Source organism: Chrysemys picta, chromosome 5 (assembly GCF_011386835.1).
Source record: "Chrysemys picta bellii isolate R12L10 chromosome 5, ASM1138683v2, whole genome shotgun sequence".
NCBI classification, from domain to species: domain Eukaryota; kingdom Metazoa; phylum Chordata; order Testudines; family Emydidae; genus Chrysemys; species Chrysemys picta.
Window position 1 is genome coordinate 121,467,798 of NC_088795.1, and position 22,717 is coordinate 121,490,514.

At 40.9% G+C, this 22,717-nt stretch overlaps 1 long non-coding RNA gene across 1 annotated transcript in view; it reads right to left on the reverse strand.

Annotated features, from left to right (window-relative positions):
• The window catches only part of LOC135984145 (uncharacterized), a 34,390-nt gene extending 17,149 nt beyond the window's left edge, over positions 1-17,241 (reverse strand). The window contains exons 1-3 of the long non-coding RNA XR_010602052.1: positions 17,143-17,241; positions 15,174-15,311; positions 11,060-11,222 (exon numbers count right to left, since the gene is read on the reverse strand). This is a non-coding gene — a long non-coding RNA (uncharacterized LOC135984145). The remainder of the gene's footprint in view (positions 1-11,059; positions 11,223-15,173; positions 15,312-17,142) is intronic.
• Between the last annotated feature and the right edge of the window lie 5,476 nt (positions 17,242-22,717).

The following is a 22,717-nucleotide window of genomic DNA, read 5'->3' on the forward strand; positions in this document are numbered from 1 at the left end:
GCTTTTTTTTTTTTTTGCTTAGGGCAGCAAAAAAGTTAGAGCCGGTCTTGGGTGAGGTAATATCTTTTATTGGACTAACTTCTGCTGGTGAAAGAAAAACTTTTGAGCTACACAGAGTTCTTCTTCAGGCATGAATATCATACACTTTAATTGAAAAAGTAACTTACACAGGTTTCAGCCATTGCAGTCCATCATGCTAATGATTTCTAGAGTTGGTTATATACTAGACAGCATTATTCACTCAATTTCCATTATTTCCCCAATAGTTATTTAACAAACAGTATTCCTCCAGGTATAGAGGCAACTGAATATTGCAAAGTAGTATTCAAATAAATTATTCAATGAAGGACAACTAAATAAAGGAGCCTAAAAATCTGCACCCACAAAACAAGGAAATTACATACTTTTGCACATGTAAAAGACCACGTTTCCTTACAGAAATGCACAGTTACATACATACAAAGTGCACATTGGATTAACACAGAGACTGTTTTAGAAAGTCTGACCCTAAATGAAGTTTTAAATAAAAATATATTATATAAACACCTTAGAAAATACTATATGCCCTAAATGGATTTCTAGAATTCACTGTGGTTTTCAATGTCTGGGAACTGAACAATCCACGTGAAAAATATAAAAAAAGTGTAAATAATTACTTACATCTAAAATACATATTTACATAGTATACAGCAATTTACTCCAGAAGAGATTTCATGCACTTCCCTGGCAAACCACTTAATTTCATTCCTTATTCATGTGTCATTAAAAAAAAAAAAAAATCTGTCTATATAGCAAAAAGTTAAAAAACAACAACAAAAACATTGATCCAAATAGTATCTTATTTTTATCACCATTGTTTTAGATCCATATGCTTATTTCTGTGCACTCATTCACGGTCATGTAACTAAAGAAACAAAAAAAAAATCTGCTTTACAGTATAGGTAAGATTGTGATATGCTTACTCAAGTTCACTATTAACCTTATTCCTTGACGAGGCCCATTGAGTTCAACCACTGGGAGAGTATGATAATCTATTTATGGATCACTCAGGAGTTTTATGAGGTTTTAAGGAAACAAACAAGTGTGAATGAACACGTGTGTGTATATATACACACACATTTATTTAATTAGATTGATCTCTGCATACTATATGGACATACTGTATTGGGATAAATTCCATCTGCTGAACATAAGCGGTGCTATACACGTGATTAAGACTAGTAGGGTTTAGGCCCATTACATAAAGATGCATCAAGAGTGTTTACATTTTATATGTTTTAAGGGACAGAAAAGGATCAGATTAAAAATTTGTGGGAAAGAGTAATAAATTAATCATTCTTATTTCATGTTTCTACTAGCTGTCTTAATTGCTGTCAACTGAGTTCAAAGTATTATAAAGTTCCCACATTTCCTCCCGTGGCATTCTTTTTCTTAGATTTCTCATGCTCACCCTTTTCTGTGAAACTCTGCTTAGTAAATATTAATTTACCCTCAATTACTAATGACAAGTGAAAGAAACCCTTGCATTCATCAGCGCCACAGCCTTAGGACATACGTTTGTCCTTCAAAGCGTTCAACCATTCAACAATTAGAACTAATAGTTACTCCAGGCTATAGACTGCGAAACATTCAATGCCTGTTCAATGCTGATTTCTTGGCAGAAACAATCATGGTGGTCTTACAACCTACTGACTTCATCAGAGAAAGTCGGGAAAAGTGATTTTGCAAAGTGGTCAAATTAGACACAGTGTGACTGTTTCAAATGTGAAAGCACTTAAGGATGGGGGGGGAGAGGGGGAGTATAACCACTAGTCAACTATTAGTTCACTAATAACATTAGCTAGCTATGTTAAAGGTTGTTTATTTTTTGGCCAGGAACATAGCGTAAAAAACTGGAAATTTTGCAAAATAAAAGCAAAGACACAGACATTGCTTTAGAAACATAACGGCTAATATTTACATTTTGGTGTGTGCACCTACAACATTAATGTTAAATCTGCTGCTTATTATCCATTACGAGTACCTGCTTTCCCCATCTTTAAATGGAGAAAGTTCCTCCACTGAGAGTTGCCTTCTCCATAAACAGCTGCCATTTTGTGTTCAGATGGACCCTGTTACAAAGGAAATGCACATAGTGCTCTCTGATGGAGATTTTATTTTATACTAAGAACGGAAAAACTAAAGCAAGGCCAGTCAATGTACATGGTAATTCTTTGGGTAGAAATATAAATTGGTTTATTTTCCATTTTGTCCATTTTAAATGAATACACATTTTATTGTAATATTTATTGGTAAGTTTACTATGTGAAGGACATGGGTGAAATCCTGGCTTCAGTTAAATCAATGGGAGCTTTGCAATTAACTTCAGTGGGGACAAGATTTCACAAACACATCACTCATTCATAGAGCTGGTGGAAAGATGTTAACTATTTTCCAGCTAAAGTTTCACTTGAAATTTCGTAGAATTTTTTTATTTTTGGTTTGACTGAAAAATTGAACAATTCAACCCAAATATAGTAATTTTCAATTTCAGTTTCCCACATCTTTTACTGCCTTCAGTTCTCTCTCTTTTTACACCATTTTTCTATTAGAAATGAGGGGAGATGGCAGTGAAAGTAGGAAAACAAAAAACCCCTCAGATTGAACATTTTCTTTATTTTATTGAAGACATTTCTGTGAAAATCTTCCATTTGTTTTTCCTCATGAAATTTTCTACACAAATTTTCACTTCAGTCAAAACATCATTTTTCATTGATTAAAACATTCTAGTTGAATTTCACTCTTGTGCAGAAGGCCCCACACAAAATAATTCACTGGTGAAGTCCCACTTAAAGCATAGGCCTGCACAGGGTTGAACTTCACCCTATGACATCCCTAGAGTTCACAATTAGTGGCTATAGTTTAAAACTTTTACACTAAAAAGAGAAATGTGCCAAGGATGCTCTTGCACAGGTCTCCACCATTTCAACAGAACTACTTACCACCACTACCAGAAAGAATAAAAATTTAGAAATTCTGAAACAAAATTTCCATTTATGCAGATGACATATTTTATATTTCAAATTGTTAAGCTATTGAAGACAATAAGGGAATTATTTATATTGCCATAGTACTTAAGAGCCCCAGTCTTTCTTTCAGGACCCCTATTGTGCTAGGTGCTGTACAAACAGAAAAAAAAAGATGGTCCCTGCCTCAAAGAACCTACAATTTAAGTATACAACAAAAGACAACAGGTGGAGCACAAGGGAACAATATTGGACTATGACTATGTTGGCCATGGAGATGAAACCTGGGACTTCTGGATCTTAATGCATGAGCTTCTACTGCTTCAGCTAGAAGACTCTGCCCCCCACACCCCCACACACACTTAGCCAGTGTTGCTAACTCTTACGATTTTGTCACGAGTCTCATGATAATAATTGTTTTCCTTAAAGCCCCAGCTCCTGGAGTCAAGTGACTATAGGATGATTCCAGCCTTCATTCTTAAAGAAAAAGTAAGTTTCTAGCCCTCATGGCTCTGGAGAAAGCTTCACAATCTGACCCCAGTGCACCCTAAAGGCTCAAAAAGAAAAAGGCAAATAAAAAGAACACCAAATCTATTTTTTACATAATCTCATGATTTTAAAGCCAATCTCAAGATTTTTGAACATTTGGGGCTGGCAATGCTGCTTAGCCAAGCCCATAGCAAGCTTATCGATCTCTAGGTGGCCTATCCACCATCAGAGGGAAGACAGATCACTACACCACATGAGTATGTCTTATACCAGGGACCATCATTTATAATATTCCATGTTACACTTACTAACACAGAAGAGAAAAATGGACATAAAGAGGATTTAAATATGATACCTTGATTTTACAAAATGCAGCTAATATCTTTCACACAATTGCAAGAGAATATTAGAAAGCCCCCCAAAAAGTGGTTTTATCTTGAGTAAATGGAGATACTGTATTTACATAATAATTTGACACAGTTTGAATTAGATTTATCCCCAAAAGAGGAATATGGAAGGAAATAAGATAACCAACGTTGGGATTCCCTCTGAGACCTTTTCCACTTGGCTTATCCAAAACACCTTGTCCAGTTCTGGGAGAACAGTCCATCCAGTTCTCTGGGATCCAAAACACTCGTTTGACTCTGGATTTCGTCACTCAGGTTCCTATAATTGGCATACACAGCCAAGAGTTGATCAGACTCAAGTGTAGCGGGTGGATATAGAGCGTACCATACATCCAAAGTTACACAGACCACTTCTTCCTTTATATACATTTACACATTGCATGCTCTGTCCATGTGCAGTTCATGTTGATTCAGGCTCAGGGCCGGCCCACAACATTTTGGCACCTGAGGCGGGGTGCTCAAATGATGCCCCAATGCCCCCTCGCTTGGGCCAAAACTTTGAAAGGTCTCAATTCTGCCTTCTTCCTGTTCTACTCCTCTCATGGTACTGCTCTGCTTTACCCCAATAAAGGAAAACTAACTTAAAATGCCTTGTTCAAAAATTTTAAGTAACACTTAACTTTCAAATGCCTGAACCGCAAATGTAACTTTTCTTGTCTGCATAGTAAACACTGGCATTTTTATCTGTTTGAATAATCAAAGTGGTGCTTTCCATGCCTTCTTGGTTGCAAAGATTTGAACTGCTTTCTGCTGAAGGTCCACAGTCTGGGCCAGCTCATGCACTATTGAGATGGTTGCAAGGCCAACCAACCTCTTCTGTGTCATTGTGGAGCGTAGATGTGTTTTTATTAACTTCAGCTTGGAGAAGCTGCATTCTCCACTGGCAACTGTTACAGAAAGTGTCAGAAGTATGCGCAGAGCAACAAAAGCATTTGGAAAGAGGGTGGTCATCTTATTTGTGCACATATATTCCAGAACCGCCTTTGGAGTTGATCCTGCTGAAATGTGTCTTGAAAGGGCTTTCAGTTCATCATCTAAATCACTCGCATCATGTGTCAACACTGTTTCTAGTGCCCTTCATTGATGGTGTAGGTCTTCTTCGGGTACAGTGAGGAGGTTTTTGAATATCATACAACATCCCAAATATATTGCTGTATTCCTTGAGCTGCATGGAACGTTCAACTGACTGTATTGTACAATCTAGCACCTGGTTAAAGAATTCAACTTTGAATTGTTGTTTGGGGTCTCTTATGGGATTATCCTGTGCCTCGTAATCAAAATGTCTTCTTCAGTCACTCTCGTATTCTTGAATGGGTGACAAAATAGCTTCAGTGTGAAGTTCCTCTGCCAGCTTCTGTGCACTCTTCAGAACGTTTTGAAATCCCTCATCTGACTGGTAAGGCTGTAGGTATGACTTTGCTTTGTCCAGTTGTTCCATTGCTCCAGATATATCAAGGTCAACACCTTGGAGTCTCTTGCTTACAACATTTATTTCAAACAGTATGTCCTGCCACAACACTAAGCCACACAGAAATTTGAAGTTATGTATGTATGATCCCATTTCCCTCTGCCACTGTTCTCCCACGAACAGTTCCTGTCATAGCATTATCCCCCATAATGGCAACTATGTCATCATCTATCTTCCCAAATTGGTGTTTGATAGACTTTAATGCCTCCACTCGACTTTCCCATTGTGTGGCACTCAGTGGTTTCAGTGTCAGGGAGGATGTTCCCAGATGTTGCTTCAAAATTTGCCATCGATGAGTTGATGGAGAGAAAAATACATAGATGCTTTGAATTATAATAAAAAATTCAACAGCCTCACTAGAAGCTGGTGCTGCATCACTGGCCACCAAGTTCAATGAATGAGAACCGCATGGGACAAATAAAGCTTGAGGGTTTAAAGTCATTTGTTCCATATGGCTGATGTCAGGTGTGCAGTCCAGAATAACAGAGTAATATCTTGCTGACTTCAGATCTGCCACAATCTTCTGTTTGACTTTTGTTGCCAGTAACTGTATGATCTCATTTTGAATTGTTTTTCCAACGTAGTGGTGTGTGTACATTCCCTGGGTGGTGACTCTTAGATGCTCCTGGAGTACAGCATCAAACTCCATTTTTTGGCACAGCTGATCTGAAGTGCCACGCAGTGCTAGGTTTGGGGTAGCAAGCATTCTCACAATGGCAATGTGCCTTTTCAGAACATTTTGCCAGTAAAGAGACTGTGATGCAATCTTCTCTTGATGCTGATCATCTATGGTGGCCTTTAACTTTAGTCTCATCTCAAGCTCTTTCCACCTATGGGATGCTCTCTGGTGATTTGCTGCCTTCTCATAGCATGCCAGATTTCTAGACAGATTTTTCCAGTCCTTGGTTCCTGTAGAACCCAATGTGGCTGGAACATTAGACTGGAAGAATTTGCAACAAAAACAGTATGCAGCATTCTGGGTTTTTGAGTACATAAGCCACGGCCTCTCCACTTTGTCACCATTGGGGATTTCATGCCAGTAATGTGTTGGATGGAAACGTCTATTTTCATTGTCTTTGGGGAACATGAAGTTTTTCACTTGCTGTGGCCCATGCAGTACAAGGAAGTCCCTCAGGCTACTGCTCAAGTGGGTCCGCAGTCCCGGATCATCTAGACTTAAGGAACTAAACTAAGCAGCAGCTGTTTCTTGTGCTTAAACCACACTCTTCTCTGATCTACACTTTTCTTCAGGAATGTGCATGGTTACATCCATTTGAGATGAGATATGGAAGCTGCAGTAGCTGCCAGGTCACCTGCACTCTGACTGAAAGATCAGGCATCTCCTCACCACTCGCATCCTCACTGGGGCCGGAAGGCTCACCGTGAACATTTGTGTCTATATATCTCAGGAGAGCTCCTCCTGCTTAGATAGGAACGCTTCCTTTGCTTGCTTTCTTTTTCTGAATGCTGCCCCAGAGGGGCGTTTTCTTCTTTCACTCATGACTGCTGTTCTGTGCCAGCTATAGTGGCTCTCAACACTCAATTGAAAGGGACAAATAAGCAGGCTGGTAGCAGGGCCTGAGTGAGGGAAGATATCAGCGTCTTAACAGCCTAACTGGCTCGTACTACTTCATTTGACTACCTGTTCTCCTCAAGTGGGTTCAGGAAAGCAGCAGGAAACAGAAAGCTCCCTGAGAAGCTGGTGTTAATCAGTCCAGGCTCCTGGGGGTGCTAGAGAGGTACATAAGAGGCTCCTCCTTCTTTCTCTCCCTGCAGCTCCTGCTGCTTTCTGTTATTCCCTCTCACCTTTTCTCCTGCCTGCCATGTCTCTTGTGCCCTCCTTCCTCCAGCACAGTACTCCACCATCTCTGTGCATCTAGAGCAGAGAGAATACGTATGTACCAGCAGCAGACACAATTTTCTACACTCTGGGTCCTAATGGTGACCCCCCACAGTCTGGCACTTGAGATGGCCACCTCAGTTCGCCTCATGGTAAGGCCAGCCCTGTTCAGGCTGATCTTTGCATTCCAGGTTAATTTTGTCTGGAGTCCCTAGCATCAGGGTGTTGCAAGGAAATCCTGACTCCAGCATATTGTTTGTCAAGCCCCTATTTACAACTTAACTTTCCATTCACATTCCCAGTTATGCCCACTAAGAAATGAGGCAAGTTACTTATATCAATTTTGGCCTACCTCCAGATCTTTGGTTAAAACATAAATGGGCATGTTGTATGCATGCTTTAAGCATGACGCTCCAGGACAATGTGCAGTTAGGATGAAAAAAGGGTAAAGGGCTAATATATTTCCAGAGGACTGGGAGGATATGATGTTAAGCCACTATGAGAAGAGAGAAATTCACCTCTGTTCAGAAGGGTAGTACAAGCTCTATGCATCATTTAATCCTTATTTTGAAGAAGGAATTGAGACAATTTGTTGGGGGGACACGTTTTTTGTAAAGGGAAGTCATGCTGCACCAACCTATTAGAATGCCTTGAGGATGTCAGCAAGCATGTGAATAAGGGTAAATAGTCAATATAGTGTACTTGGATTTTCAGAAAGACTTTGACAAGATCCCTCACAAAAGGCCTATAAGAAAATTAAGCAGTCATGAGATAAGAAGGAAGATCCTCTCATGGATCAGTAACTGGCTAAAAGATAGGAAACAAAAGGTAGGAATAAATGGTCAGTTTTCACAATGGAGAGGTAGAGGACTGATATATTTAGACTATATTCATAGTGCAATTCTAGCATGACATAACAGTAGAGAGATGTTAATGGGTAGAATTCAAACATCATGAAATCAAAGTCTCCTGAACTTCTCAACTGTGTGTTCTGAAAAAAAAGTTGAAATTTGCCAAATAATTTTATTCCTGGTTAGCAGCTTTGTTCACAAGGCTAGAATAAATCCTAAAGATATCTAAATCCTTATTCCATTATAAAAATCTAATTCCTAACATGGTCTCATGTTGCAATCAGTTGAAAAATACTTAAAATTAGTTTCTCCTCTTCCTGTCCCCCTTCTCCCCCCCAAAACTCTAAGAACTACTATTGGAGCCAAATAAAGTCTGGTCTGATTTAATGCTATTTTTTCTGAAACTAGAATAAAGACAAAAATGACATGCAATTCTTCTGAATTTTTTTTGTTTAATCAACACAATTCCTTAGAGCACAATCCTTCCTCTTTCAATCATGCTGAATTGTGCCTTATTCTTCAAACAGTTCTGTTGGTTTCAACATAATAAAACAAGACACTAAATTGCAGCCATCAAGTCAAGAGTTAGAACATATCTATCTTAGAAAAATATTAAATATGCATGGATGTAATTACAACCACCATTATTCCTACTATTAATCCAGTAAACCCCACTTTTGCTAATGTAGACAGGCCCTCAAAGATTTCAGCAGGACTACTCTTGGGTCAATGTGCTATTCAGAGTCAGGCTGGCAGAACGTGGGCCCTTTAGAGGAAAATTAGAGGTAAATTTCCATAGATTTGTAGAGTTGGTTGGGAAATGGTTTTTCTTTTTCTCCCCAAAAACTGATAAAACAAAATAATTTCCTTGAAAAAAAAAAACTACAATGTTTGAAAATATTTCAAGTTTTCCCCTCAAAAAACATTTTGCTAAAATAGACATTTCCTGGGAAAACACATTTTTGACCAAAGAGTCATTTTTCATCAGAAGTTTCTGAATAATTTTTTTAACCAATTCCACATCCATACCTATGCACTTTTGCATTTGGCTGATTGAGGCACACAGTTCCAATACACATATGCAAATCAAAATTGTACATGAACTAGTGAATGTATATGTGCATCAGGGATTTTCATGCTCTTATCATGAAGGCACAAAATATATGCAATTTTAGGCTTGAGTGCCTGAATGTTCAGGCCTCTGTCACCACGGACCACACTGTGTAACGTTTACTCTCATGGGTAGTCATTTGCTTACATCAGGACTCTCATGGTGTCAATGGGACAACTTCTGAATAAGGATTGCCCAATCTAGCCCAAACTGTTTGGAACCTCAACAATTTGAGATTGCCGAAATCGCTCTATTTCCTCAGTCATATTAAATGGATCAAAATATTAGCATGTTCGTTCTAAGAGAATCGAGTGTAGAACTTTATAAAAATATAAAGAGCTATTGTTCTGTATTGTTCTGTTTCAAAACTACCTGAAGATACTAAGCAAAAGGCTCCCGTCACCTTTCAGGAAATGATTCCAGTCCAAATATAATTACAATACAATATGTGGGCATGTACAGGAATTGTTATTTATGGCCCCCCAAAACATGTAAGGCACTTTACAGAACACGAAGACAGCAAGGTTCCTGCCCCCAAAATTTGTCATTGAATTATAGACTTGACACAAGAAGAGGATAACAAATAAAAGGATGGAACAAATGAAGACAAACAAGGCTTACAATTTATTGTGCACTTCATCATGGAAATACAGGGCTGGAAGGAACCTCAAGAGGTCATTTAACTCATCCCCCGCACCTCTTGCTGAAGCACAGTCAATGTGCGCTGAATATATATGACCTTAGCTCAGTTCATCATATACTTTTGCTTTGCCTCATGCACCTTAATAAAAAGCCCAACCTTGTCCAGCAGTTTCCTAGTTATCTTCTGTGACCCTAGGACCCATCCCAGCCACCTCCTTCAAAAACAGTCAGATCTTCTTTGGAAAATACAACTTTACTTAATACTGCAAGCCAAGCAATAGATACACTTTTTTAAGTAAGCCTGATATGGAGCCCCCTTGCTTTTCATCGTACAGTCTCATTGCTCTTTTACATTGTCTCCTTAACTTCCCTGCCAAGATTTCAGCTCATAGAGCCAAACGGGCAGTACTGATCAATCAGAACAATTCCCAGCTACACACTAGCAGATAATCTCTTCAATGTTCTTGAAGAATGTGCAGCACAAAGAATATCATCTTGTAATTGACCCAGAAAAAGATTTGGATTCTCTTGAGTATGGCTATTTATTCCAAGCACTTGAAATCTTAAAATTTGGCATGTCTTGTTTCAGGTGGGTAGTGTTAATATACATTATCCCTTTCAGCTCAATGCACAGCAATTATAGAACCATAGACTTTAAGGTCAGAAGGAACCATTATGATGATCTAGTCTGACTTCCTGCACAACGCAGGCCACAGAATCTCACTCACCCACTCCTGTATCAAACCCCTAACCTATGTCTGAGCTATTGAAGTCCTCAAATCGTGGTCTAAAGACTTCAAGGTGCAGAGAATCCTCCAGCAAGTGACCCATGCCCCACGCTGCAGAGGAAGGCGAAAAAACCCCAAGGCCTCTGCCAATCTGCCCTGGAGGAAAATTCCTTCCTGACCCCAAATATAGCGATCAGCTAAATCCTGTGCATGTGGGTAAGGCTCACCAGCCAGACACCCAGGAAAGAATTCTTTGTAGTAACTCAGATCCCACCCCATCTAACTTAAGCCAGCTGAAGTCAGGTGAGGTATTTCCATTTGCTTCAGTAGGGTTCTTCAGTGGGCTTTGGAATAGGTCCATATTGTGCAATTTTTCCAATTACAGATGGGATTCACCAAATAACTGAGGGGATCAGCTTACTTTTCTATGACATTGGGACAAACTCTACAGTCATTTACATCAATGTAAATCCACCATAAGTCCAGGATCAGGGAGCATATAAGTGGCATATACTCACCTTCTCCTCCCTCTTGGGTCCTGTACCAAGTGCTGCTAAGACTGGCTCATGAATTGGTACCCTCAACCATATTGCCCCAGTGATGCTGTTGCTGCAACAACAGGTCCTGACTCCTGATGAGGATGCTGTACAGCACTTCCTGAGCAGAGGATGGGACTCCTACCTGTTAACAAGCAGGAAAAGGAGGGGGGTCAGTTAGGACCCCTTTAATGTCCAAAATCAAATTAATTTTTAAGAGACCAAGATTGCCATTTACTCTTCTGGATCTTTGTTTTTATTAAAAAATGAGAGTCCGTAATAATTAGTCCACTCATGGCCAAAAACAAGGAAATGCACATTTTTTTAAAAAAGACTGTTTTATTTACTTATTTTGATGCAAATGCATTAAAATAGATCTATCCAAATAGTTGAACCTTCTCAGATTTGGAGGTTTGGCTTTGATTCAAGTTTTCAGCAAGGCTTTGGAATGGTTCTTAATTTATTTAAATATAATGGACTTGTCTGTCTCTAAGGAGAATAGTTAGCACCATGAGACATTATGGACACAATAGAATGCAAATGGTCTCCTTGTGCCTCCATTATGGGTCAAATCCTCACTGGCCAATGCACGTAGGTGCATGCCAGAAAATCAAGAAAGAAGAGGAGAGTAAAGGAAGAAGTCTCACACCTTAGTTCTGGCTTCCTGTCCTCAAACCTGCAGAAGCCATTCTGCAAGAGGCTCCATTTGGGGGCTGTGATCAAATGCACTCCTGGATTCACACGCTATACACCATTGTAATAAAACTTTGCATAAAATATGCCTTGTGAAGTATCATTTGAAAACTCAGTATCATGATGAAATGTAGTATGCAGCAACATTATATGTAAAGTTATGAATTTCCCTGAATGATGTTGGTATCACATGTTCAAACGCACATATCCCTAATCAAGCATGTCTATCTTAATCAAAAGAATGCGTTTTACCTCAATTTACATATTAGTAGTGAACAAGGTCCTTGAGACAGCAAAAGGGAGACAAGGCAAATCTGCATTTCAGCAAACAGCATGAAACCTCTTTCACCACAGAGTCCTTGTCTCCGTCCTCACATCAGGAATGAACTCTTGTGGTAACACTCAGGAAAATAAATCAAATGGTGACTGCACTATAAAAGTGAGGGGCAAAAACACCACAATTGATCTCTCCCTATCCATCTCTCTTTCACCTAAAGATGACAAAAGAAACAGGCTTAGGGAGCAGATCCTGGCCTGAGAATTTGGTCAGCATTGTTATTGGGAACACGTGGTAAGGGATTTCACTGTGAACCAAGTCTAGTTTGTTAATTTCTAGCTACTAGAAAGAGTTGTTTCTTTATTTCTCTTGTAACCATTTCTGATTTTAATGCCTTGGGTTTTAAGTGAGTACAAGTATATCTCCTTATAGTTAAATTAATTTTTTTTATTCTTTAATCAAAACTAATCCAGTGTTGTGACCTATGTTGGTAACTCCATTTAGGGTAGCAAATTGTATATTGATCCCCTTAGAAGGGCAATGGCTATAGTATATCTGGATTGTCCAGGAAAGGACTGGAGAGTACAGAACACACGTTTTGGGGGAAAATCTGGGACTTGGAGTGTGTTTGGGTCACCCTGCAAGTGGTAACCAAGGCTAGTGGAAGCCAGAGTGAGACTGCTGTGTGACTGGCAGGCTGCAGCTATACACTGTCAGGGTGTGACCTGCATGCTGGCAGGCTGTTTTTGAGGGCCTAGGTGGGAGCTACAGAAGCAAAGCATTGTAAGGCACCATAGTTTGCAGGGCAGGGATGACACAGCCCCTCACCGGTCTGGGTTGCACCCAGAATGCCATAGGAGCGTTCCAGTTGAGATGCACAGGCCACACATTTTTGTGTGTGTATCCTTGGATCTACCAGTGATACCTTTACCCTCCCTGCCACTGTGCAGATTACCCCTGCTTTTGGCAAGAGTAAGCCAAGCAAGGAAGCTCTGCATGGATCTACCATCAACCAAAATAGGGTTGCCTGTTAATGCTAGGTTTGCACCTATTTGTGGTCAAGTGACACTTCCTGAATTCAGTGCTCTCTCTCTACCCAAACAAATGTGAAACTATGAAGACTTGCTTGGTAGCTAAGGTAAATTTTGTATAGCTCTATTTTTTTTTTATTAAATCTTGTCTGAGTTATCAGCTAGATAATATGAGAAGAGCTGGCTTGCCCTGAGGAGCTAGCTGTCAATGGTTATTGTTAATCATAATCTAACAGATACCAGATACCGCTATTTGGCAACTGAAAACTAATATTTTTCTTATTTAAGATGATTGGAATGAAGGAAACATAAAACATTCATTCCCCAATAACTGAAAGTACTTTAATACTTAACATTTGTCCAGATTTCAAACAGTTCATGTATAATACTGGAAAATGCCCCTTTTGAGTAGTTACTGAAGCTGGTATTTTAGATACAATGGACCTAATTCTCTGCTGGAGTGACACCACTGAGGTCAATACAGTTATGCCAGGAGACAATCTGATCCAATGCAACATCAAGGAGGAATGTAGCTGAAAAGGAGGGCCAGATCTCCACTAGTGTACGCTGAAATACTCTTTGAACACACTGCAGGTCTGACGTTTACACCCGCTGAAGATTTGGCCCCTACGCTGTAGTTTGCTTTTTTCAATCGGTATGTTGAATCATCAATTCTAGCTCTTTTGATAACCTCAGAAGTGTTCTGAAACATTTTACTGACATAGGTGCTGATACAGCAAATCATTTCAAGCACATAAGCAGTTCCATTCAATAAAAATAAGAACAAGCACAGACCCTTGCTGAAAATTTGACTTGGTGGGATTGCTCACATGGTTAAAGTTAACCACATGCTTAAGTGCATTGCTAGATTGTGCTTGTAATCACAAAGGGCTGCCTTGTGGCTTTAAGGCGTAGCAATGTTGTTGGCTGTCCAGAATTGCACTTCCCATCGGGAGCTATTCTGAATAACTCCCGGGGCTTCCCAGCACACTATGGGAGCACGTCCACTGCTACAGCCCTTTATGGGATGCAGTATACCCTCACCCTCACTCCGGGGACCAGTGCAAAGGAAGCGGACCCTCCTTCCTGCCATCTTTGGGGAACTGACTAAACAATTTTGAAAAGTTGACTCAGCCCTGGTGGAAGTCATTCTCCCTGAATGGGCTGTGCAAATGGTTTTGTTTGGTCTCCACTATTACCCATGTTTAAAACTGGAGCCACATCACCCAATATTAAAAACATGCACACATTTTGTACATAGTGTAGATCAGAGGAAGTCTAGGGGAGCTGTAAGTGCTCAGCACCACTGAAAGCCAGGCTGCCTATTTTTATGCTAACGTTAGGGAACCAAATTAAAAAACTGTCTTAAGTGCCTGCCTATGGCAGCAGAAGGAACAAGTGTATGAGCTGGTTTTAGAACATAGGAGGTTTCTAGACTCCAATCCTAGATTTAGACCACTAGACCATGCACAGTACACCACAACATAAGCAATTAGTCTAGGGAGCAGCCTAGATGTCAGCTGAATGGAGGTACTTCTTTGGAGCAAAATTATGCATGGCTGCTCTAGAAGTTTGCAAGGAGGCCCATCCTCTTGGCATAGTTGCAGTTCTTGTGCTCCCTGGAGTACAGAAGCATACTGCCCCTTCCCAGTGCTCCCTGTAGTGTATGAGAACCCCAGTGGGGCAAAGAGGAGACCAGACCACAGCCCCACTAGCCAAAGAATTAGCCCAGCACTCTGAGGCAAGATGCTTCAATCCAAAAAGTGTGTAGCAGCAGGAATGTTCTACCTGCATTCCAGAGAGCTTTAGGATGAATTATATCTCCCTAGGCCAGAATTCCTTTCAGAGCTTGCCTGGGGCAGAGTGGTTTCCACACGTCCCCAATACAGAGCTGAGCCTCAATAGCATGTGTGACCCATTGGGGAAGACTTTTTAAGAAGGAAAGGACCATTATGACATTTGAGAATCATGTATCCTACTCTAAAGAAATCTAGGAACATTGGCACGGATTCTGAACTCACCCCACTGTTAAACAGGAGTCTATTGGTTGATATCCCTAACTGCTGTAAATCAGCATGTGAAGGTGTTTACTCACCAAGACAGTGCCTCCTTGTGGCTGGCCAGGGGCATAGCAGCTCTCCTCCTATCTGGTACTTCCCATGAACCATCACTCCAATGGGCTCTCTTCTTGTAACTCAGCCCTCTGACCAGGTCACAATTTAGTCCACCCTTCCTGGAGTAACAAAATTCAACATAAAAAACAGTCCAATGTCCAGTTGTGGTAACTGGGCCTACAAATTTAGCCTAATTGTACATTTAGGTGTAGGAAGTGAGTAAAAGTTCATGAAGTTTCAGAATTACCTATAACAAATGTTGATGAGGAAAGACACAAAAGACAGAATGACTGAATCAGTCAAACAAAAAGACTCACTGATATAACGCAAGGACTGTGATCAAACACAAGGATCATGCCTCGTAAATAGAAGGAGTGGTGGATCAGAAACCAATGAACTCAAAATTGGTATGTCAGAAATTAGGCTTAATTGGTGGACAAAATAGTGAGGGGATAGGCTATTCCACCCATCACTCCCTTTTACGTTCCTTAAAGGAAGAGGCTTTGAGGAGACAAATTGGCTCCTGGAGTGAGCTTCACCATCATGGCTGCCATCCCCACCATCTCCTGGGAGCCCAGGCCTTAGTTATCCTGAGTAATATCCTGACCAGACCAGGCCAGAGATATGGACTGAGATGACATTGCCACTTCTACAAGCTCCAGCTGAATCCCAACCACCACCTGGGATATGATACTTCCTCCCCTCCCCCCACAAAGTGCCCCCTTATGCAAGCTTTTCCTTCACTATCTTATATCTTCTTTTTCTTATTGTTCTCCTTTTATCTTTTATCTAATCAGAGTCTGGTGTAGCTGGCCAAGACAGTATATTCTGGAACACTGCTGTAAGCCTGTGACAAGGAACAGGCAGCTAAAACCAATGCCTTAAATAGCCTGATACTGGCACAAGTTTGCCAGTTCTTGGAGTGGCTGATAAAACCATGTGCTGGGCTTGTGTTTTTCAAGCAGTGACTCTCACTTGTAATCTCAACACCCGAGAAAGAGCTGTATTTTCTATCTTTCCTGATCTTTTCTGCCCCCTTCATGGGAGTTTCATCTCATTTTGTCTTAAAGGAAACCGGATAGACTTTAACAACCACAACAGCTCCAGCCCATCTCAATTAACTTCCCCTCAAAAGGGCAGTTATAACCATCTTTAATACCATCTAAGAGCCTATTAAACAAGGGTGTTTTCCCCCCCTTCTATAAACTCTCTCCAGCTAAAGGGAAAGAACAAGGGATGTTGTTAAACTGTAAGGTATTAAGTAATGCTTTCACTGTTTTCCTTTTCTGTACGTTTAATAAAAGATTAAAGGCTGTTTAGTAATGTGTTTGCCATGGTACTAAGCAGGCTGAGGTCTGTATACCATACCCCAGCTCTTTACAACTGTTTAACATTGGACATTTGTTAGCATGACATGGCCACTTTGATTTTTTAGGCCCATTTATTCCATCTTAATTAATACAAGAGTCCTCCAAGAAGGCTTTCATCCCCAACTCTGGGCCCCATGGTCCTCACACCCTTGCCTCAGGCCTTTCCAACACCCTTATTGCCTTATTCATGCCATGCCATGTTCTCCACTGGCAGGTGGGAGAACCCGGGCCCTCCAACCACCAGGTTCTAGCTCAGGGAATGAGCAGCATCAGCTAACCTCTGCTCACTACCACTCCTTGTTGCAGTTACCCTTGTCTCCTTATTATGCAGACTCTTGGAGGCCTTCTTCCCTAGATTCATCCTTTCCTCAGCCCCAGGATTCTCAGGACTCTCCCTTGGAATCCCCCCAAAAATCAGAGTATAAACATAACCCCATTCTACACTCTTTGGGCTTGACCTTATCCCATCCTTATGTAAATGCCGCTCAGGGCTCCCCCAAGGAGGTCCACTTCCTTCCCAGGATCTCCACCAGAGCCTGCTCTACCCAGATGCTGCTTTATGCCTCCCCAAGCTACTTACCTGCCTTCTCTCACTAGATTAGGATACCAGAACTTCTACCTCACTATCTAGTCTCAGAGAATAACTGTAGTATATCTCCTTGCAGCTACAAACTTCCTCTCTTTATGCCAGCCAGCCTGTTCCTGCCCAGCTGGGCATCATGATCAGTTAAGCCTGGTTCTCCCTCCAGGTGCAGCCACTTAACATAATTGGCCTCTCAGGCCCTCTTGAATCAATTCAGAGCCTGTACGGCGTACCCAGTGGAGCTCCATTGACTTTGATGCTATGCTGATTTACACCCATTGTAGTTAAACCAGGGCAAAGTGAGATCAGAATCAAGTTCAATATCTCTAATACTGGAGTTGTGGGTACTCAGCATCTTAAAGGATTAGGCCCATGTATTACCCCTTTCAATATACACAAAGGGTGAGTGTGAATGAATGGATCTCTGTGTGACCTAGACCTAACATTGCACAACACTTCTATTTGATGATTTCACTTTAGAGTTTATTCTCACTAAAAATTTGGCATTCTTTAGACTTGACAGATTAACACACTTCTACCACATGTTTCTTTGTTGGCAACCAAAGGGTATTTACAGGTGATTTCCAAGTGAATCCTAATTTAAACATATGGGGCCAGATCCTCAGGTAATGTAAGTCGGTTTGCTTCTGTAAGCTATAGAATGATACAGACCAGCTGAGGACATGGCCAATCTTAATGAGAGCTTGGCCTATTCTTTTTCCACAGCTGCTGGTTCCTGCTTTATCCCAATATCACCCTAAAAAAGCTGTGTGAAAAATAAAGTTGTGTTTTTCCATTGTTTATTTTACTCAATAAATAACACTTTCACTCAGATAAATGAGAGTGCTGATAAATTAACCTTTTTAGTGTTAATAACCAAATTGATATATTTATGAAACCTTATTTCAAAACTAATACCTTAGGACTGTCTTTTCTATATGGTATTTGTTTTTCTATATAAAGATTACAATTTGGTAATATTTAGTAGGCGCATTCGATACTTCTCTAGCTTTGAATTTTAAGGAACAGGAATCAATGTATTAGAGTTTTAAAGAAAGAATACATTTACATTAAAAAAGAAAAAAAGAAGAAGAAATAAGGGCCCAGGAGCTTTCCTCTGCATTGTGACACTTGAGTAGAGCGAAGGAGTGATAAAAATGACACCTCTTTGCTCAACCTTTCCTAAATGATTACATCACCATCATTTCCTAGCTGACCGGTAGATCTGCTGGGGAATATCGCTATTACTGAGATCTTGAATGTCTCGGTTCAACTGTCATAAGTCACCCAGGAGGTGGGTGGGCAGCATGACAGTATTGCCAACTTCAAGAGATCAAAAATCATGAGTCAGATCTCCCAAAAATCATGAGATTGGCCCAAAAATCATGAGGTTTTTTTTTTTTTTTTTTAAGATTATACTGTGGTTTTTTAGGTCAGTCTCTTGATTTTTGAACTCCCCCTGCCTATCCCCAGGGTGCGTACATGTGCTAGTTAGTGTTGCCTACTCTCCCACATGTACTGGATAAGGCGATTTTGGCCCCTGCTGCAGGAGCTCTCAGCCCCACATCTGCCCTTCTCCTGACCAGCATTTAATCCTGTCCCCCCAGGATCCATCAGTTCTGTCCCCACCCAAGCCCCCCTCAGTTCAGTCCCCCAGGCTCCATCATCACCAACTCATCAGTTCAGCCCCCTATCCTATCAACCCCCACCACCTTCATTCACCCTCCCAGCACTGCTCATAATACATCAATAGATAATACTATCAATACAGTCCCCCCACCCCATCAGCCCTTATCCTCCTCACTTCAGCCCCCTGCAGCTCCCAGGCATTGTTCAGCCCATCCAGACTCACCTCTAATCCTATTAGGGTTCTTCACCCTCCCCAGGCCTGGGGTGAGGGATGAAGTGGGTTCCCCCTCTCACTTTCTAGGCTGGCAGGGGAAGCCCAACCACCTGGAGTTGGCACTGGGAGCCCTGGCTCTGGCAGCGGGAGCCCTGACCACCTGTGGCTGACAGCAGGTCTCCTCACAGGGAAAGGTTTGGGTTTAGTTCCACATTGGAATGAAACAAATTATAAAAATTATAAAATTATAAAAATGATAAAGTCTTCATGAAATTGAATTGCTGGTTCTCCAGCAACTCTAGCAGGCATTGCTAAGGTAGCATAGCCCAGCCACAGCCCTGGAGATGAGGATACAAATGGAGTAAGGATTCATAGCTTATTTTGAGTATCCATATGGATGGGACCCGTGTTCCAGCGGCTCATTGGCCTGCTGTTACATGCCACACACCCCTGTCCCTTCTGAGGGGCTGCCATCCCTATCTTACTGACAGGACAATGCGGTGTCAATGTAGAGCTGAAAACATTGCAGAGATTTAACAGAAACCTTTTCCCCTACTACTGTGGGTTTTTCACTGAAGGGAATAACCTAACCCTCGATGAACAAAGGATATGCTTTTCCTGAAGATATATTATGTATTTGAATCTGGCTAGGCCAGGAAATAACAAAAGAGAGAGAAATCATTCCGAGGGAGACCATATTTGCACCAGCTAAAAAACAGCAAAGCTCCATTTACTTCAGCAGAACCATGCCAATGTACATTGTGTGCTGAGGATCTGGCTGAAAATCTCAAGAGAAACTTGTACCCAGCTACAATGAAAAAGTATTACCAAAGCTTGTTATTTATCTCACTCCCATGGTCTTTGCAGACAGACATTTTACTAATAGGTAAACCTCAGTTATAGAGCCATATAGACCTCTTGTGCTACTGTAGTTTCTGAGGAATTGTCCAACAAAACAAGATGTCATAAAACTTGACTAGACCAGACAGTGATGGATGTGGCATAAGACCTGAGAGAGAGAGAGAGAGAGGGGAGAAGAAGAAGAGGTTACATGGAAAGAAAGACAGGACCTAGCTGGCTTTCCCTCCTGTGTTTGCCTCCCCTCAAACACACCTCTTTTCTCATGGGTTCTTGGCAAGTAGGCCCACTATAACTTAGCAGTGGCCAGTTGAAGCAGATGATAAAAAAAAAAAAGAGAGAGATTTTCAAATCAATGGGAATTAGTCACCTAAATACCTTTGAGGATCTGAGCCTAAGTGACCCAGGAGCACAACGTCCATTGAAAGTGAATCCCATTCAGGTCCCCTATATCTGAAAATACACCTTGTGATACTTAGTGGGGGGTGGGGGGGAGGAGGGGGGGAAAGGAAATCAGTGCCAGATCTTCAGCCAGTGTGGATTGGTAATTTACACCAGCTCAGGGTCAAGCCTTCATTTCCAAGTGAACATGGTTCTGCATGGTCACATGCATTTATGAATTGTAATGAAAAGCATTTTAATTTCTAATCCTGTGATGCATATGATTTACTGCGCCAATTCATGAGTGCCAAACATCCTTCCATAAAGATACCATGCTGAATGCTGTCAGAGACTCATATGGGTGAAGAGTCAAATTGTTCTTTTCAATCTTAAAAATAACCTCAGCAACTTACTTAACCATATCCAGGAGGGCAAACCTTATTATGTCACCATTGCACATGAAAGTAAATCTAAAGTCCTGCCAAAGAGTTCAAAATATGCCCTTTTTGTTATGGGATACTTTAAATCATCTCACAAGGTTTTATCCTCTGGAATACAAGAATTTAACTCAAAAACTCAAGCTGGGAAGAGCAATTGTTATAGCTGAAAGTATTTGTTTCAAAGCACTGTGGAAGTAAATGAATGTGTCATTTTGTGCTAATGTGATAGGCAGCTACTCTGCCTTGTCAGAACAAGCAAAGTCCTGTAAGCCTTATCCCATTGCCACAGGCACTTGGGCACCTTTCTGAAAATCAATCACAGATTGGCGTGAAGAAGAGCAGAGCTGAAACAATGGCACCAGAGTAGAGGACTCTTAATGAAAGCCATTTGCTAGTCCACACCTAGGCTGTCTAGACAGCACCTCCTGTGCTTTGATCACTGATAAAACATTCTAAATGTTACCAGTGCCCCTTTTTGTTTACAGGCAATCAGTGGGCCTCTGGCCATTGCCTCTATTTCAAAGCTGTGCTTTTCATCTGACTGCAATCAAATCACAAGGAAGAAAGAGATGGCCATTTTGGATATGAGATACTTATTTTCCTGTGATTTATACAACTCTAAATTAAGAGAGAAAACAAAAAGCAATTGCAAAGGTACATGTTATAAATCTTCCTAATCGGGGTTGTCCTCTTAATCAATTTGAAAACAAATATAGACGCTGTTTGAAGTAGAGGTATGCAAAGTGTATGACCCAAACAAGTAAAAATAACTTTGGTTTGAGTGCAGTCTGCATTATCAAACCAGCAGCACAATTTTTCAGTATAATGCAGTACAATTATTTTCTATGAATCATCATTTCTTGAAAACTTCCCCTGCCTCCCTGCCTTTGCAGACCCACAAACATTTTGGGGCTGTTTTTCATTTGAGTTTGAGCCATGTTTGATGAGACAACTCACATGGCATTTTCTACGAGGGCCACCAATGCCATTTCTGGAAACCCCATGGAAATGTCTATTAAACATGAACTTTGCCCTTCGATTTGCCATCAGATTTGACTGTGGGAAAAACAGGCCTTTAAGAACTCAAACCTTGGTGAAATGCAAGGCCTGGTTCACACAGCCGTTGGGCTCAATGCTGGAGTAACTGGATGAAATTCCGTGGACTGTGTTATACGAGGGGTCAGAGTAGATGATCTAATTGTCCCTGCTGACCTTACTCCTATGAATAAGCACTAGTTCTGACCCAGAGCAGTATTGATAGAGGGAGAGAAAAATAAGGCTCTTATATAAGATTTTAATGAATCACAAATATATTAACACATGATTAAGTACTCTGTGATGGGTGCCTTAGAAATGATAATAAAACAACAACAGTTGGCATATCCTGACACTGGTGCTCCTAGGGTCCAGAGTATGAATAGAGCGCCAAGAAACATACAAAAAAGTATTCACAAATAATTTCTCAAAAATGTTTTCCGTTTCCTGACCAGGAGGAGAATCAGCTGAGTGCCACATTTTTTAAACTCAGTCTTTGCATAGTGGCCACTAGGCCTGGGGACTTACTGCCCTGCATTGACTTAATGACTTATAATATAATATGTGGAGATATACCTATCTCATAGAACTGGAAGGGACCCTGACAGGTCATCAAGTCCAGCCCCCTGCATTCACTAGCAGGATGAAGTACTGATTTTGCCCCAGACCTCTAAGTGGCCCCCTCAAGGATTGAACTCACAACCTTGGGTTTAATAGGCCAATGCTCAAACCACTGAGCTATCCCTCCCCCCCCCAAGACTTGCCGCTTGACATTTATGGGGAGGCCATATTTTTTTAATCAGGCTTCATTTGGGAGGACAGCTCTGGTCTGCTTAGAAAAGCTTGATCTTCTGGGATAGAGTGAGTTCATTAACTGAGAAATATTATTGAATAGCATGGCAAGAAATAAAAAAATTACATACAGACAATTACTAAATATGTTCTGTTTTTCTCACTGGAACTTAGCTTTGTAGTACGACAACAGTATGCTAGATACCTCCAGCTTCTGGAATAG